Consider the following 18,784-nt stretch of genomic DNA (forward strand, 5'->3'; position numbering starts at 1 on the left):
AGCCCGTCTGGATCAGGTCTTCCTTAGGTGGCACTCATTATCTACATCATTAATTTGGCTCCACATATAGGATGCTTTGTGTCCTGTATACTTCCCTTTTTTCAACTTGAGTTTTTCAAGGATAGAGATTATATTGTAAGTTAGAAAACTTAATAAATAGGTGTTCATGGTGTGGTGCTGCTTGTAGACCTGTAATACAGGATGAGACAGTAGGAGAAAAGTCTCCAAAAGCCAATTGTCTGAATTCAAGGTGCCTGTAAATACACAAGAATCATCGTGCAATACCCCTCTACCCTACCCAGCATCAGGCCAGATAGCAGGTGGGTGTAGTTTCCAATCTGAAGAAGAAGACCTTGGCATGCTTCTCCCACATCCCTCTTCAACACATCCCCCAAGTTGTACATTGTATTTGGTGACATCTAAATTTCTTGCTGCTTCATATGGTCTCTTCAGTAACCTGATTTTACTTGTATTTAAATGTGAAGGCCAGGGTTGGCTCTATTATTATGTAAACTGTAAACACATGGTGATTGTAGGAGTTGTTCTGGAAATAAGGCAATACATTTCTATGTAATTAATTAAAAAGCTAAAAAATTGATAATTTTTTTCAAAATTAGCTAACTCTAACTTAAAATGTTCTCAGCAACTTGTAGATACATAAAACAATCTGTAGAACTACTGTAGAACTATTAAGCAATTTCTAAGAACTGTATTTTAAATACCTGGCATTTCATGAATACAATTTTTTTTTTTTTTTTTTTTGGCGATGGAGTCTCACTCCGTTGCCCAGGCTGGAGTGCAGTGGCGCAATCCCGGCTCACTGCAACCTCCACCTCCTGGGTTCAAGTGATTCTTCTGCCTCAGCCTCCCAAGTAGCAAGGATTACAGGCATGTGCCACCACGCCCAGCTAATTTTGTATATTTAGTAGAGACGGGGTTTCACCCTGTTAGCCAGGCTGATCTCAAACTCCCAACCTCAGGTGATCCACCCGCCTCGGTCTCCCAAAGTGCTGGGATTACAGGCGTGAGCCACCACGCCTGGCCCCATGAATACATTTATAAATCTATGGTCATCTGGAAACCAATGACCAGCAATGAGCCTTTTACAAGTGAAAAAATATATTCTTGAAATAATACATCTAACTCATAATTTTATCTTTCTTAAACCTTACATACAGTTAAAACATTTTCATTCTCATAATGTAAACATGTGAATGTGTCAAATGTGAACGTTGTTTTGAAACTCTAAGGGAAATGAGTTCAACATGATCAGAAATCAGAATTGCTGTAAGCAACATTGCTGTAATTAGAGCCATGTGGCGTGGCAATTAATTAAGTCACCTTAGATTCCACTCTGTGGAAGATCTAAAGTGGACTCAGAACTGACTTTGCAGCACTGGAATGTCCTGAAAATAAATGCTGAGGGTTTGTTTATTTGTTTCTTCAGATCTATCATATTTATTCAGATTAATTTCATTTCCCTCTCTTTTTATTTTTTAACCACTTAAGTTCAGCTAAGAAATCATGCTCTTTCTATTCAAACATATTATACTTTCTAACAGTTTCCATGGAATTATAATTTTCTAATCAGTAAAAAATAACCCTTAAATTCTCCCAGGAAAGAAGACGGCCAGTGGGATCCACACTGAGCCTGAGCCGAGTCCTGGCCTCCTGTGCCGGTTCTAGCTGGTTCTGCTTTTCTGGCTTCCAGCTTTGCTATCTTCTTGGGACAGATTCTAAACATCCCAATCTCAAACAGGGATAGGGCAAAAGAAATAACAGCCACACATTTCCTTCTGCTCTTCCTTTTCAATAATCCACCAGAACCGTATTCCTCTGTTAGTCATTGTGGTAACATTAATCAAGTTACTCCAAGACACAAATGTGGTTATTATCAGCAGCGGATGCAAATATGGTGCATCATTTAAACAAATGTGCTTGTTTAATGGCAAAGAATGTTAAAAGAATTTGGAATGTCCCTAGTAGCTTTCCAAGTTTTTGTGGGCAACATCAACTGTTCTTGGATTTCATCCATTTCCTTTCAACCTTACCATTTCCAAACCCAGTGACATTTTTCAAGGTACTCAAAACATAATGAACGAATGTTTGGAAATAATAATTTAAATCTACATAACTACTATGAACACTTTCTATCACTGGAAACTATTCAGTGCTGTTTTTTGTGGTTCTAGAAGATTCTCCATTTTCTGAAAAATGAATGTTCAAGACAAAAAACCTGTATTAAAATTTTTTTATCTTTGCTTAATTTTATACAAAATTTAAATTTTATATATAACTTTTATACAATTGTCCATTTCTGCTTGAAGGCCTATTTATTAAAAGTATTCTAAACTATTATTCATCAAATAAATTGTAGGTGGATTATTAATCAGCAATTTGAAAAGGGCAGACAAGCAGACAAATATCAAAAATCTATTTTTAAAGGTGATCATCAATGAAATTATTTATACTATCTAAACCCCTGATAATAATGAAACTGAAGAAAGTTTGTAAAGTTATTGTCAAGAAACAACTTTTAAAAATATTTATTGTAAAAACCTGAAGATGTCATAACCAAGGTTGATTTCTACATTTCTTCAGAGATATGAGCAAAGCGTATTGAAAAGTTACATGAGGATCGGACCTCAAATCATATCCATTGTCTGTGGCTAATATCCATAGTTCATGAAGTGCATTAAGACGCAACAACAGACAGATTTTTAAATGACACTTACCTTTGCAGAACTGCAATAATGTTCATCCCTATAGTGAATCGTCTTTTTCTTTCCACTTCATCACCTCTAGCAAGTTTCTCTTCAACGTGCCTAAACACCTAGAATTCTTGTTCTGTCTTCTAAAATGCTGTCATCACCTCCATTGCCCAAATCTAGTTCAAAAGTGAGGAGAGAAAAAAAACTGAAATTTGCAAGCTGTTTATGCCTAACAACAACATTGAAGCTGCTAAGCTTTGAGCTCAATGAATTAAAGGTTGTTTGGCTAAATGGCAGGCAGACTTCCTCCTATTCTTTCCGAACTTAGTTTTCCTGCCTCCAGTGGAGCTTTTTCCTTTCCTGGGCTATAAATAGGCTGGTGGTAAGAGTACTGAGGAAAGAAGAAGGCAGGAAATGTATTTGATTTCAGAAAGCAGCCTTAGGTGTATGAGTGCATGTGTGCTTCTTTCAAATGAATACCAACAAACAAACTAAAAATTTGGCCTCAAATAATTCAGCTTTGGTCTGTGCACCATAGTCAACGTTTTCTTTAATTTCCTATGGTCTCAGTTTTACTATAAGTTGTCATATCCTATAGACACTTAAATATGGTTGATTCTTCAAGGTGGGAGTGTATGTCTGGAATGAAGGGACAGTTTAATTTGTGACATACATATTTTTTTCCCTTTCAAATATTATACTGTGTATGCCATGCTTTAAAAACATTAATTTTAAAGACAATTTTTAAAACTGTTATTACTTAAGGTCCTTCATATAATTCTATTAGATGTCTGTGTATTGATTTGTTATCTAACAGTCATCTATTTATCTGTCACCTCCCTCCCTTACTCTGTCATTCTACACTTACTGTCTGTCAACAGTGTTTGTTTTAGCCACCCAGTAAGTGTTTGTTTTAGCTGCTCTTTACGTGAGTAACACTTTGAGAAGAAGCACAAGGAATTTCTCCGTAGGAGGGGCTACTTAAAGAGTGGTCCAAGGACCGGCCAGGCGCGGTGGCTCACGCCTATAATCCCAGCATTTTGGGAGGCCGAGGTGGACGAATCACGAGGTCAAGAGATGGAGACCATCCTGGCCAACATGGTGAAACCCTGACTCTACTAAAAATACAAAAATTAGCTGGGCATGGTGGCATGCACCTGCAATCCCAGCTACTTGGGAGGCTGAGGCAGGAGAATGGCATGAACCCAGGAGGCGGAGGTTGCAGTGGGCTGAGATTATGCCGCTGCACTCTAGTCTGGCAACAGAGCGAGACTCCGTCTAAAAAAATTTTTTTAATTAAAAAAAAAAAAAAAAAGACAAAAAGAAGTGGTCCAAGGACCAGTAGCATCAGCAACCCTGGATCAGAACCTCTGGGGCTGGGGCTCAGATGATTAACTTCAGGTGATTCTGATGCTCACTAAATAGGAGAAACATGGATCTACATAATTACTTTGTGTGCATGTTTATTAATATCCCTTCAAAAAGGAATTTAAGAGTAGATTTTTTTAATGTAAGAATCAGAAAATAATGTATATGCTTTTTAAGCTGGTAACCTCCATCTAGATGACTAGAAGAGTTTTTAGATCTAATGTTAAGAAGACACACTAATTTCCTAATTACTTGGAGAAGCTACCTAATGTGAGGCAAAAGCAGTGGAAAAAAACAAAAGGATAGTATTTAAGAGAGAGACAACAGCACTCACACATGGTGAAGAGTCATCCTACATATAGATAAATTCTAAGCAAATTTTACTAACAGCTATATCTGAAAATTATAAGTTGTCTGAAACAAAACCAAAGTAAACAGTGAAGAAATGAAGCTTCTAATGGAAATACAATGTCCCAGCCCCCACTTTTTTTGTTTGTTTGTTTGAGACAGAGTCTTGCTCTGTCACCCAAGCTGGAGTGCAGTGGTGCGATGTTGGCTCACTGCAACCTCCGCCTCCCAGGTTCAAGCAATTCTCCTGCCTCAGCCTCCCAAGTAGCTGGGATTACAGGCATGTGCCACCACGCCCGGCTAATTTTTGTATTTTTAGTAGATATGGAGTTTCACCATGTTGGCCAGGCTGGTCCTGAACTCCTGACCTCAGGTGATCCACCCGCCTCGGCCTCCCCAAGTGCTGGGATTACAGGTGTGAGCCACCGCGCCCGGCCCCCAGCCCCTATTTTTGTTTAGTGATTTGATTATTGTTTTGAAACCCAGCCATTTCTTGTCCATGCTTGCGTTTCATACTAGGCCCCCGTATAATAGAAGCAATAGGTTGAACAATGAGCTCAAGCCAGAGCTGATAAGGAAAAAGTAAGGGTGTCCACATCCTAAGTACAGATTGGGAGGAAAATGTTTCTTCAGAGAGAAAGAGAGAGACAGAATGGGGGGGAGAGAGAAAAAAAAGAGGGAGAGAGAAAAAAAGAAAAAGAGAGGTGAATGACTTCCTTGTAATAGCAGAAAGGAAGAAGGAAGTCCATGGTGCTCAGGATATAACAGCTGCAGTGTATTGAAAGAGCTAGAAAGTACATGAGTTGACTTTGGCAAGAAAATGGCTGGCAATGGGGTAATATGTTTTTGAGAGCAAACCGTGCTCCCATGTGAGAAGAATGAATGCTTCTAAGAAACTCCAAGTACATTTACTAGGCTTCTTTCATTGTCCTCTGGAAATATTCCTTCTATTTTTTGTGGGGAAGTATTTTACTTGTCAAAAAGAACAACGTCACAGAACTCCCCGTATTGCCCATCTCTAGAAACGAATCATTCAAACGTCTACGGGAACAACAAGGCTCTGTATTCTTAATCTAAAATTAATGACAGACTCTCTCAAAAGGCATAGTGGGAAAAAGTCAAAGGCCTTGTTAGGAAAGATAATGTGTGACATTCTTCAATTATTTTGGTTCTGTCAGTGGAGGAAAATACGGTTTTTTAAAATTGAAGTCCCTTAAAAAGTTTTCAATATATAAAATATAGAAAAAACCTAAGCAAAAGTTCTCAAAGAAAACGCAAAAAAGAGTCTGCATATTATTGCTTAACTGAGATGAATGCACTTATGCATCTGAGCCTGTATGTCCCATAGGTATTTTTAATAATAGCTTATCTTTATCCCCAAAGTGCAGAAGCTCTAGATAATGACCAAATTGTGGGCTATGAACTGTGTTCCTTTGACTTGAATTGTTGCATCGTACTAATGAAAATAAGTCAAAACTGCTAGAATAACCACTCAAAAGAACACAGGTTAAGGATGGCTCTCTAAATCACAGCAGGAATAATGAAAAGGTGGTTGAAAGTTAGGAAGGACTTCTCCATCTTAAAAATAAAATATAAGAGTTACCAACTCTTTGAAAGAGCTAGAAGACTTAGTGGGATAGAAAAAAAGCTTTTCCATTAATTTAATTGAAGTTGATTTGTGTTCATCAGTAGTTTATTTAGACTGATTCTCAGCAAACATAATGTTAAAGTTACCTTGCAAATTACAAAACTCTTGGCACAAATAAAACAGTGCACAATATCTCCCAAGAGAAGCCCAGCCTTGGTAAAGTTCAGTTGGAAAATCTAAACCAGACTGCCTTCCCTGCACTAGACTTTGGTTTCTGTTGGTATTCTGTCACTCTGCCATGCACCTAAAATAAAACAGCATGAGTTTTTGTGTAACAACAACAACAACAAAAAAGACAACTTGAGACTCGCCGATAATAAAATCTAGAGCTCGTTCAGTTTTGTTGAAGCTAAAATCTGATGTCATAATAACTAAAGGAAATTCTAATTGGTGTTATGGTAAAAGTTTTCCTACTAATTCTGAAACGTAGACTCTCATTTTGCTGTTTCTGCTAGTTGTATATTCCTTTGGGAAATGCCTTTGGACTCAACGCTAAGGTTGTTTGTGAAGCTTTGGAGGCAAAGAAGAAGCAAAACCATCACTGGGAGTAAAATACACAGGAAACAAAACAGACCGTGGTAGAGACAGCTCATGGCACCCATCTGAAGGCAAAAGGAACTGCCATGGGCGCCGACAGCACGCGCACCTAAATATTAGCTGATTGTGTGCAGTATTTGTAAGGAAGGAAGGAAGAAACGAGGGGAGAGAGCAGGGCAATGGAACTGATTTATCCAACAACAATTAAACTTTTCATTTTGGCAGTCACTGTAGTCGAGTAAAAAGCCAAGCAGTAGGTTGCTTACTGAATTAATAGTCTATACAGGTTCCTTACTTATACAATAGATTAGTTCAAACTCACAATGGGGTCAATATACTCCATACTCCCCTGAAACACATAATTACGCAATTGAGTTTATATTAAGACTGGCAAGGTGAACACAACCATCAGCTTTATAATTCTAACAAATTGTAGGGTGCAAATTCACACTGGTTAGATGAAGCAAGTTAAAAACAACCGAGTATTCAGAATGACCAAGAAAATCTCTCTTCGTTGCTGCCACTGAAGAAGCCAGCTGCCTATGAAGAAGACCACTTGGTAAAGAACTGAGGGTAGCTTCCCTCCAACAGCCACCAAGAAACTGAAGCCCTTTAGTTTGACAGCCTGCAAGGAATTGAACGTTGCCAATAACCACATGAGCTTGGAAGCACATCATTCCCCAGTCGAGCCTCAGATGACCAAAGTTCCAGCTAATACCTTCTTGCAGCCTTTTAAGACCATGAGGCAGTGACCCAGCTAATCCATGTCTGGCTAAGCCAGCTATAGGAGAGGAGCTCCTATCAAGATGATTTGCAGTCTTATGAAAGGTAATCATGTACATGTGATCCTGGACACTCAACTCACCTTTGCTGCATTCAGCTGGCTAGAAGCAAGTCACAAGTCCTTCCTGTGATCAGGTGAGGGATCAAGGCTGTGACTACCAAGAGTGGGATTGTGAGGGCCCCCTGTTTTCTGTCTGACACAATGGATGACTGACCCAGAAAGAAGAAAGTAGACATTATACAGACCATCCTGGCTAACACAGTGGAACCCCATCTCTACTAAAAATGCAAAAAATTAGCTGGGCGTGGTGATGGGCACCTGTAGTCCCAGCTACCTGGGAGGCTGAGGCAGGAGAATGGTGTGAACCCGGGAGGCGGAGCTTGCAGTGAGCTGAGATCGCGCCACTGCACTCCAGCCTGAGCGACAGAGCAAGACTCCGTCTCAAAAAAACAAGCAAACAAACAAACAAAAAAGAAAGTAGACATCATACACCAGGTGGTTAATATAGGACAGTTAGGGACAGTGCTACCCAAAGGTAAAATAGACAAAACAACTTAAGTTTTCTTCTTTCAAACCAGTGGGAAGTGCACTGCCTTGAGAAAGATCAGGGCATCTCTCTACCGTTACACACGCTTGAGCAACTCAGGGACCTAAATGTCCTCATGCTCTATCTTTGAGGTCCTTTCAGTGCTAAGCTTCTGTGACCTCAGACCTTCCTTTCCAAGCCTCTCAAGACATTCTGGAATGCCACAAATTCTGGCTGTATTCATACAAAGTGCTGTGATAACCAGTGTGTCACTGTTGACATCTTTATAGAACAATACTGAGGAGAAAGATAACATTTAATAGATCAGTCCTCTAGAGAAGTTAAAAGTCAAATCCATTACGGTGTTACCCTCTGATCCAATTTTTGATTTTCCATTTGTTTATATTTCTAAAGCATGATGTCATATAAAAAATACACAAGACAAAACCACTATAAACTTCACTTTTTACAGGCAAATTTGGGGCTAAAAATTATGTTCTATGTGGGGAGCAAACTACATTTCACATCCAAGTAATATTGAGTACATCAAGAAGTTACTTTGGCAGTGTAAACTCACACCCTCAGGATTAGAAAGGGCTTTCAAAGTCATCTTTTTAGCCACCTATCTGACAGGCAAATATCTTCCAGAACATGAAGAACAAATTATCTTATTATTTCTAAGTAGAAACTGATACACTGTCATTATACTTCCTTGTGATGTCATAAACGTAAATGACTCTGTTAAAAATAAAATTATGAATTTAATCTACATAAGGCGAATCCAAACGCTTGCTCAATATATCAGTGAGCTCTTTCTTCAGGCAAAACATTAAGTTCTAAAGTATATGGAATTTTAAACATATATTCACAGTTATTCTTCTGTGGACAGACTACACGATGACATTATAAATATTCTCTAATACCTCATTAAGAACACAGATTAAAAGCTGTAAATCAGGTTGAAACTAGGCAGGCTTAATTTCCATTTAGAGGCTGAAGAGGACGAAAAGTTTAAGAAGGAAATGACTTTTTAGAGCTATATGAGATCAGAGCATCTAAGAGTCTAGATTTAAAACACTAAGCACTAAAGTCACATTCTTGGAACTCGTATCATGTCGTAGCTCCTTAATATACAGCTTGCTCAAATATCAAGTATTAATGTGCAATTAATTCTGAAAGAAACCACATGCTACAAACTGTATTTTATTTGGACAATGAGGCCAGCACAATTCTTTTTTATAAACTGTATTTTTTCAACCCCATGTAAGTCCCTACTAAGTACAAAGCTCTGAGCTTGAGCCATAAGAAAAGAAATAAAATTAAACATTTGGCCTTTCCCCCCAAAAGAAGCATACTTTCTAAAGCAGAATTTCTCAAGTCATGGTCCAATGACAGCCTGTATAAGAATAATGTAGAGAGGGCCGGGCATGGTGGCTCATGCCTGTAATCCCAGCACTTGGGGAGGCCAAGGCGGGTGGATCACAAGGTCAGGAGATCAAGGCCATCGTGGCCAACATGGTGATACCTTGTCTCTACTAAAATACAAAAAATTAGCTGGGTGTGGTGGTGTGCATCTGTAATCCCAGCTACTTGGGAGGCTGAGGCAGAAGAATCACTGGAACCCAGGAAGTGGAGGTTGCAGGCAGCCGAGATCGTGCCACCGTACTCCAGCCTAGGTGACAGAGTGAGACTCCATCTCAAGAAAAAAAAAAAAAAAAAGAGTAATGTAGGGAGTTTATTGAACGTGGAGATTTCTGAGCACTGTACTCTAGCCTAGGTGACAGAGCGAGACTCCATCTCAAGAAAAAAAAAAAGAGTAATGTAGAGAGTTTATTGAACATGGAGAATTCTGAGCCTCGGCACCAGAAGATTGCTGGTTTAGTAGGTCTAGGGTAAGCCTTGGAATACGCATTTATAATAAGCCTGTGATTCTTATTGTACACTGAAGTTTGAGAGCCAATTATAAGGTGTCATTGGGGTCACCCAGAGGTAAAAACACATCTTTTAAACTAATACAACAGAGTACCCAAAGGAACAGTATTGAGTGAATTCTGATTATAGCTGTAGTGAACATCAAGGTTCCATACTGGAATACATGTTATGGTGTAAACTTTCTTAAAGCCTGTTCTAATTTGTCCTAATAGTAGCAAATTTATTTTGAGTTTCCTAGAAAAGGTCTGAATGGAGGGACCATTTCTCTTCCCGAGTGCATTAAAAATTTTTTTTGCATTTTAAAAATTGTGGTAAAATATACCTAACATAAAATGTACTATTTTAATCATTTCTAAGTATACAGTTCAGTAGTGTTAAATATATTCACATTGTTGTGAAGCAGATATCTGGGACTTTTTTTTTTTTTTCATCTTGTAAAACTGAAACTCAATATCCTTGAAACAACAATTCCTCTTTGTTCCCTCCCTGTAGCTGCTGACAACCACCATTCTACTTTTTGTTTGTATGATGAATGGCCCATTTAAAAAACCCAATACATGACGACGTGTCAGGTACGCGAAAAAGGAAGAAGAACTGAGTCTAAACATCAAAATCAGGGGGTTTGGTTTAAGAAATGAGATCAGGTCGGGCACGGTGGCTCACACCTGTAATCCCAGCACTTTGGGAGGCCGAGGCAGGCGGATCACGAGGTCAGGAGATCGAGACCATCCTGGCTAACATGGTGAAACCCCCTCTCTACTAAAAATACAAAAAATTAGCCGGGCGTGGTGGCCGGCGCCTGTAATCCCAGCTACTCGGGAGGCTGAGGCAGGAGAATGGCATGAACCGGAAGGCGGATCTTGCAGTGAGCCAAGATCATGCCACTGCACTGCAGCCTGGGCGACAGAGCGAGACTCCGTCTCAAAAAAAAAAAAAAAAAAAAAAAAAAGCATCTTACAAATGCCAAATCCAGAGCCATTGGAAGTTCTGGAGGGCCACGGTTAATACTTTGGATGGGCCACAGTGACCCAACAGGATTGAGGAGATGGCCTGAAAGAGTTCAAGAAGTTTGATGAAGGTGTCTCCCAAGGTATCAAACTAAGCAATCTGGTGGACGAGACATCTCTTTTACTGTGTATGCTAGGGTGGAACCTCAGCCAAGTCATGCAATACGAAAGGAAGCATGGAAAAAGTAGAAAGAACATGTGTTTTGGAGTCAAATCTGGCTTGAAATTAAACTGCCTCTTACCATCTGGGTGACCTTTAAACCATCTTAATATTATATTAATTTCCTCATCTATAATACAAATTAAAACAGTACTTATGTTTTAGCATTAAAGGTAACTATTCAATATACCAGCACAATTCCTAGCCCGAGAGCTTTCAATAAGTTGTTGTAATGGTTATAACTACAATGATGACAATTGGTCTCCCGCTCTTGCTATCAGAATAGCATGCCAAGCGGTTCCTATTATTCTGTTATTCTGATGTGCAGGATAGGAGACTTTTTCAGCTACTTTAGCTATCTAGCCCATAATGTATGTGGAATTCAAAGATGGGGCTTGGGGGCAGGCTTATTTCTGCTTTGTTTTAAATGATGCAGACCGAGTCATCATAAGGAATCTGGTCCTTTGAGGTGGTACATTTGTACCTTGAACATGGTTTTAACTATTATCATATTTAATTAAATCTATGGTCTCATTATTTAATGTGCCCTTACAAATGAAAACAAAAACTTTGCGTGCAGCTTGAGGCAACGGGTCCAAGGATGTTAGTCATTCTCAGGCTGGCTCTGTTCATAGTCAAGAGATGGTCATGGCAGCTCCAACCACCCCTCCTCTCACATTCAGATCTAGTGTTGAAGAGAGAACACCACATTTCCAGAAGGGCCAGCCAAAGTCTAACTGGCTTTGACTGGATTAAGTTCTGATTGACTTAGGCTGGGCCACGTGCTTCACTGCTGGAGTCAAGAGTTGAGAAGGAATGTTGGCAGGTGTCCAGGGCAGGAGGACTGAAAATGAGAGAAGAGTGAAGTCCCTATGGCTCTAGTCAGCAACCTACCAATCCCTTGCTGCTTCTGATACTGCATCTGTACAGACTTAAGGTGCTGCACAGTTTTGCTCACAGAACAATAGAGAATATTGCCTTATGTTTTGTGTCCTCAAAAGACCATCATGGTTCCCCAGAATGAAGGGAGTTAGTACAAAAGGTAGTAAGATTTTTACTTCTGGGAACCCAAATCCCCAGAACCTGTCCCTACCCATGAAAAATTATAACGGAGACCCTAATGTGATTCAAGATAACTGACATAATCAAGGATCACCTTTGTGTGTGTGTGTGTGAGTCTCGCTCTGTCACCCAGGTTGGAGTGCAGTGGTGCAATCTCGGCTCACTGCAAGCTCCGCCTCCTGGGTTCACGCCATTCTCCTGCCTCAGCCTCCCGAGTAGCTGGGACTACAGGCGCCTGCCACCACATCCAGCTAATTATTTGTATTTTTAGTAGAGACGGGGTTTCACTGTGTTAGCCAGGATGGTCTCGATCTCCTGACCTCGTGATCCGCCCGCCTCAGCCTCCCAAAGTGCTGGGATTACAGGCGTAATCCCACCACACCCAGCCAAGGATCAGCTTCTTTTAGTAGTAGACAGAGGGTTAGATGTCAAGAGTGAGGTAGTTTTTTTTAATGAAATGAATCAGTCACAATTCATGGCTGCAAGGGACAAGACATCCCAAATTAACTGGCTTACATGAGAAAGGGGAATTTTATGAACTCATTAACTAAACTTTAGGAGAACAAAGGTGGAGGAGCATTAGGATGTCTGGAGCCAACACAGAGCACCATCATGACTCATTTCCTCTAGCTTTCATCTCTACTTCACACTCAGACTGGATTCTTCATGACACTAGAAATGGGTCTCTTCTGGACTCACAACCACACAGCCTTCACAGAGAGGAATGGGGCCCCCTCATTCCACCTCCAGTGAGAAAACTCTTAAGGCAGGACTCAGATTGGGTTGGGTAATATGCCCACCTCTTGTAACAATCACTGTGACCAGAAGTAATACAACTGGCCCAGCCCACATCTCTTGACCATGACCAAAGTCAAAGAGGCTGCGTGTGGGAGAGGAAGGTAGGAAGGGTCTGGACAGACAAAGAAATGGAGATCTAGAATGTGCTTCCCATTCCTATCCAGATACCAAAGGCACTGATTCTAAAGATGAGGGAAAAGCCTAGATCAAGGTAAGCCCAAATAAAGATGAAGAACTTACAGTTCTCAGAATTCTGGTCTGGTGGTTAGCCAAAGATCGCTCTTCTCCCTTTTGTTGTGTGGTTAGCAGGACATGAAAAGTGGGAAATTGGCACCAAAGTTCTGGGCCTAGAAAACCTCAGGAATTAGCTGATGACAAACAGGGAGCTTCTTCTTCAGATCTGGGGATAACAAGGCTAGAATCTTTAGCTGCCCTTGCTAAACATAAATTAGCTCAGGTATTCCACTTCTGTTTTTCTAAAATGATATTTTTCAGGGTTAGTCTATGGAAGATGCTATTGCAAATTGGATGGAGAATACACATGCCAAGAGTTCATATGATTTAGGGCCAAACACCAGTTTTCTCAAAATAGGGGCAACATGTAGATGTCTATATTCTCTAGAAAAAAATATTTAATTTTGGATGTTATTTAAATAATGACAGTCTTTATAAAGAATTAATATACAGGCCAGGCGTGGTGGCTCACGCCTGTAATCCCAGCACTTTGGGAGGCCGAGGTGGGCAGATCATGAGATCAGGAGATCAAGACCATCCTGGCTAACACGGTGAAACCCGGTCTCTACTAAAAGTCCAAAAAAAAAAAAAATTAGCCGGGCGTGGTGGCGGGTGCCTATAGTCTCAGCTACTTGGGAGGCTGAGGCAGGAGAATGGCATGAACCTGGGAGGCAGAGCTTGCAGTGAGCCCGGATTGCGCTACTGCACTCCAGCCTGGGCGACAGAGCAAGACTCCGTCTCAAAAAAAAAAAAAAAAGCATTAATATACAAATATTTGGATCATCTGATCACCACCTTTTAACCAAATGTTGTCATGTGATTTGAGAGAATAAATTTATGTAAGTAAATAAGTAGAGGACACATTTGTACCCAGAAAATGAATCAGTAGAGAACTGTATGAACCAAAATATACAATATTTAGAAGAGAGAACAGTGATTAAAGAAGCAAGACAGACTTTGAAGAAAGTGCACCACAGCAGACAGTGCAACTCATATGAGTGCAGGACAATTTCATCTTAAAAAATGTCATCTGTCACCTTAAATTAATGCTATTAATTTAAATATATTCATTTCACTGTTTCATTTGCATGTAATTGCTATTTGTTTTGGTTTGTACTTGCAAAGGAACAACAAACATAAGGAGTTCATGTTTTATGTTTGAATATGTAAGTAACACAATAAAAAGGAATAGTTCAGCACTGGGAAGTCATAAGGAGAATTTTTAGGCTAAATGTTTGTAATGGGATGACTATGGTACCCCAAAATTCATGTTCATCTACAACCTCAGAATATGACTTTATTTGGAAATAGAATATTTGCAGATGTAATTAGTTAAGGATCTGAAGGAGAAGTTATACTAGATTTAAGGTGGGACCTAAATCCAATTACTGGTGTTCTTATGAGAAGAGGAGAGGGCACAGGGACATACACAGAAAAGAAGGCCATGTAAAGACAAAGGAAAAGACTGGAGTGATGTGGCTACACTTCAAGGAACATCAAGGAACACCTGGAGCCGCCGTAAGTTAGAAAGAGGCAAGGAAGGATTCTCCTGTAGGGCCTTTAAAGGGAGCACAGTCCTGCCAACATCTTGATTTCAGACTTCTGGCCTTCAATATTGTGAGAACACATTTCTGCTGAGTTAAGGCATCCAGTTTGTGGTCATTTGTCACCACTGCCCTAGCCCTATGGCAGTTCCTAACAACTACACAATCAAGGTTTACAGGTTGCCAAGAAAGAGATGCCCTCAGCTCTGTGGAAAGCAGGATGGGGTTTAAGGTCAGTTGATTCCCAGTAAAGCAGAATCTTCTTTTTATCCAGTAGGCCACACACTTATTATTTGTATATATTTTTAAAAGTATGAGCATGTGAAAGCATTTGGAAGCTCCACACAATAGTTCTCTGCAAGCACGGTATCATGCAGGTCCATGAGCTTTCACAGTATACCACTTACTGGCATTCACAAAACTGCAGGGACAATGCAAAGGCCACACTCATTATCAGACAGAGAGACACACCTACGATGTGACTTTTTGTTTTGTTTTGTTTTGTTTTTTGAGACGGAATCTCGCTCTGTCGCCCAGGCTGGAGTGCAGTGGTGTGATCTCGGCTCACTGCAAACTCCGCCTCCTGGGTTCACGCCATTCTCCTGCCTCAGCCTCCAGAGTAGCTGGGACTATAGGCGCCTGCCACCACGCCCAGCTAATTTTTTTTTTTTTTTTTTTTTTTGTATTTTTAGTAGAGACGGGGTTTCGCCCTGTTAGCCAGGATGGTCTCCATTTCCTGACCTCGTGATCCACCCACCTCGGCCTCCCAAAGTGCTGGGATTACAGGCATGAGCCACCGCGCCCAACCTATGATCTCATTTCTTTTTCTTTCTTTTTTTTTTTTTTTTGAGACGGAGTCTTGCTCTGTCGCCCAGGCTGGAGTGCAGTGGCGTGATCTCGGCTCACTGAAAATTCCGCCTCCTGGGTTCACGCCATTCCCCTGCCTCAGCCTCCTGAGTAGCTGGGACTACAGGCGCCCACCACCACGCCCGGCTAATTTTTTTATATTTTTAGTAGAGACGGGGTTTCACCGTGTTAGCCAGGATGGTCTCGATCTCCTGACCTCGTGATCCGCCCGCCTCGGCCACCCAAAGTGCTGGGATTACAGGCGTGAGCCGCCGTGCCCGGCCCTATGTGACTTTTCATTTATTGCTGTGGCTTTTTGCCTCTGTCTTTGTTCAGGCTGCTATAATAAAATATCAAAATCTGGGTAGCTTATTAACAACAAAAATTTATTTCTCACACTCCTAGAGGCTAGGAAGGGGATGCCTACAGATTTGGTGGCTGGTGAGGGCCTGCTTTCTCATAGATGGAACCTTCCTGCTGCATCTTCACATGGTGGAAGGGACAAGGCAGCTCCTTGGGGCCTCTTTTATAAATGCACTAATCCCATTCATGAGGGTAGAGGCCTCAGGACCTCATCACGTCCCAAAGTCCCCACCTTCTAATCCCATCACTTTGGTGATTAGGTTTCAACATATGAATCTGAGGGAGACACAACCATTCAGACCATAGGTCACCTCAAGATCTAGACCATGTTCCCTGCCTTCTAAAGATACAATTTCATGTATCTGTGGACCAGATGCCAAAGAGTAGTTACAGGCATCAGGGATAAGACAATGGATACAAGTGTGGAGAAGAACTATCTTAGATGCAGTGGGTGGTTGGGAAGAGTTGTTGTTCGTATTCATTATAAAGAACATTGGTTCTTCCAGGGGGAGGTGGAGAGTCTTATTAACAGTCAACACAAGTTGTGTCAGTGGAGTTGTGGAAGTCTTAGGCTCAAAAATCAAGCACACCCATGCAGCAAAAACATGCCTCCTAACTGCTGTGTAACATTGTGAGGATGCTCTCCTGGTGCACATCATCTCCATGATGCAAGCCTCCCGGAAATAATTGCTAAGGATCTCAAGGTTGATAAGGAGCAGGAATGTGGTAAGGATCTCAAAGTTGTTAGGAACAGGAAAGGCAGGGAAGTATATGGAGGTCTGAGGTCTGTACGTTTGCTAATAGGTCATTAGGCTTCTTTAGCCATGGCTTGATTTTTTTTTTTTTTTCTTGAGACGGAGTCTCACTCTGTCGCCCAGACTGGAGTGCAGTGGTGCGATCTTGGCTCACTGCAACCTCCACCTCCCAGGTTCGAGCTATTCTCCTACTTCAGCCTCCCAAGTAGCTGGGATTACAGGCATGCATCACTACGCCTGGCTTATTTTTGTATTTTTAGTAGAGACGGGATTTCCCCATGTTGGCCAGGCTGGTCTCGAACTCCTGACCTCAGGTGATCCGCCCACCTCGGCCTCCTAAAGTGCTGGGATGACAGGAGTGAGCCACCGCACCTGGCCACCATGGCTTGATTTTTAAAACATCATAGTGGCCCAAATAACGGCACCAATAGGTGACCTGTGTAGGCTTTTGGCACCCATGACATCCACTGGCCTCCACCCCTGAAGTTATCCCAAATAAACATACACTCAAAGTAAAATAGGATTTGTGTTATATTAAAGCAGCTTCCAGGCAAACTCCTTATCTCCTCTTCCCAACCCACTTGTTACTCCCAAGCCATATACAGAAATCTGGTGCTACCACTCATACCTCTAATTCTATCATGGCTCAAACCTGTAGGAAGGCACCAGTTGCTCTGATCTTCATGAATGGAGCCTGATCAGCCTCATTTTCCCAGTAGTGGATGTTTGCTGCTCAGGCCAGACCCCATATTTGATGTGATATGCCCCAGCATAATACGTGGACAGTTATGTGCCCTCCTGGAGGTGCCAGCAGAGAGTGGCAACTATAACCAGCTGCAGTGGCTTGCGGTCTGCCCCAGAACTTTGTAGATTTGACATGGAAATTAACTCTTCAGGCAACAGTCCTAAAAGGTCTTCCTGGGACCAGTCAGGAAGCACCGAAGATTGTATCTCTGATCCTGGACCAGCATGAGGACTGTAGTGTCCAGGCTGAATGTCCCTTCTTTCTGTTGTTTTACATATTCACACGCAGGAAGGAGAGCATGCCACATAGTATAGTCAGGAATCCTGCCTGTTTGAAAGAGTATAATTCTAGATATGAGAAAAACAATAGTTCAGAGTTTCCCACAAACCCTAAGCCAGAGGTGCCGCTTGTGGTTTTCAAAGTGCTTGCAAATTCTTTGACACTCTTCCCATCAAATAGTAGAGTTTATGTTCCCTCCTCTTGAACTTGGGTGGGCTTTTGTAACCGCCTTGATGAACAGAATGTGGCAGAAGTGAGGATAATTCTGAGTGAAGTTAGACATACAGCTTCTCCTGGCTTCTCTGGAGAGAACTGCTCTGGGGGGCATGGGCTTCCATGTACAAATCAAGATACTCTGAAAAGGACCACTTGGAGAGTCTAAATAAGTAGACAGATACCTAAGGAGCCCCAGTTGTTCCTATCCCCAGCTTCTTGAGTCTTCCCAGCCCAGGTGTCAGAGCTTTCAAGATGACCCCAGCCTCATCCACCAGGTGACCACAGCCTCATGAGAGACCTCAACCCAGCTCAGCCAACCTGCTTCCTAATTTCCAATGCCTTGAAACCATAAAAGACAACAACTGCTTGTTCTCGTTTCAAGCCTTTACAATTTAGGGTGATTTGCTATGTAACATTAAATAAAAAGACCACAGCCTGAGTAAATGAAGCTGCTGAAGGGAGCCCAAGAGAAACTCGGAATTACCTCCAAATTTCTCTGAAGAAAGGATTCGAGGTAAGGAAAAGATCTGCAGCTGCTTTTAAGGCAGATCATCTGTCTTCACCATGCTGAAACAGCAAGGTGGACTCCTGCTTGAAGAGCACTGTAATTTACTCATGCAGTAATGTGGAATCAGGAATGGAAAGTGATAGTAACAATTTGCTTACAATTGCCAGGGCAAGGGCAGAGACTTGGAGAACACAGTGGGAAATGAATGGTAAATATGTCATTCTCTACTGGAGGCAGGACTGGGAAGTAATTAGCTGGGGAGGAGTGGGAGCTGGCTAAGGTCAGAAACAGAATTGGGTTACAATGGGCCAGAATAAGAGTGAGGCTTACAGCATTATTATCTTTCAAATTCAAATACACTTCTATACCTCGCTTTGGGTTGCTGGGACAGAAACTGCAAACGACATTTCTAT

The 18,784-nt window shown here is 41.3% G+C and overlaps 1 protein-coding gene across 3 annotated transcripts in view; it reads right to left on the minus strand.

Moving 5' to 3' along the window:
* Positions 1–18,784, minus strand: part of RASGRP3 (RAS guanyl releasing protein 3) — a 158,172-nt gene that overhangs the window by 124,885 nt on the left and 14,503 nt on the right. For 2 of the 3 annotated variants that reach the window (XM_024354294.3, XM_009442280.5), the window contains exon 1: positions 2,736–2,979. The gene's annotated coding sequence lies outside the window, so the exon portion shown is untranslated. Of the gene's footprint in view, positions 1–2,735; positions 2,980–18,784 lie in introns of those variants that run through there. The other variant, XM_063789996.1, reaches the window with a different exon arrangement.

Source organism: Pan troglodytes, chromosome 12 (genome assembly GCF_028858775.2).
Source record: "Pan troglodytes isolate AG18354 chromosome 12, NHGRI_mPanTro3-v2.0_pri, whole genome shotgun sequence".
Classification (NCBI taxonomy): domain Eukaryota; kingdom Metazoa; phylum Chordata; class Mammalia; order Primates; family Hominidae; genus Pan; species Pan troglodytes.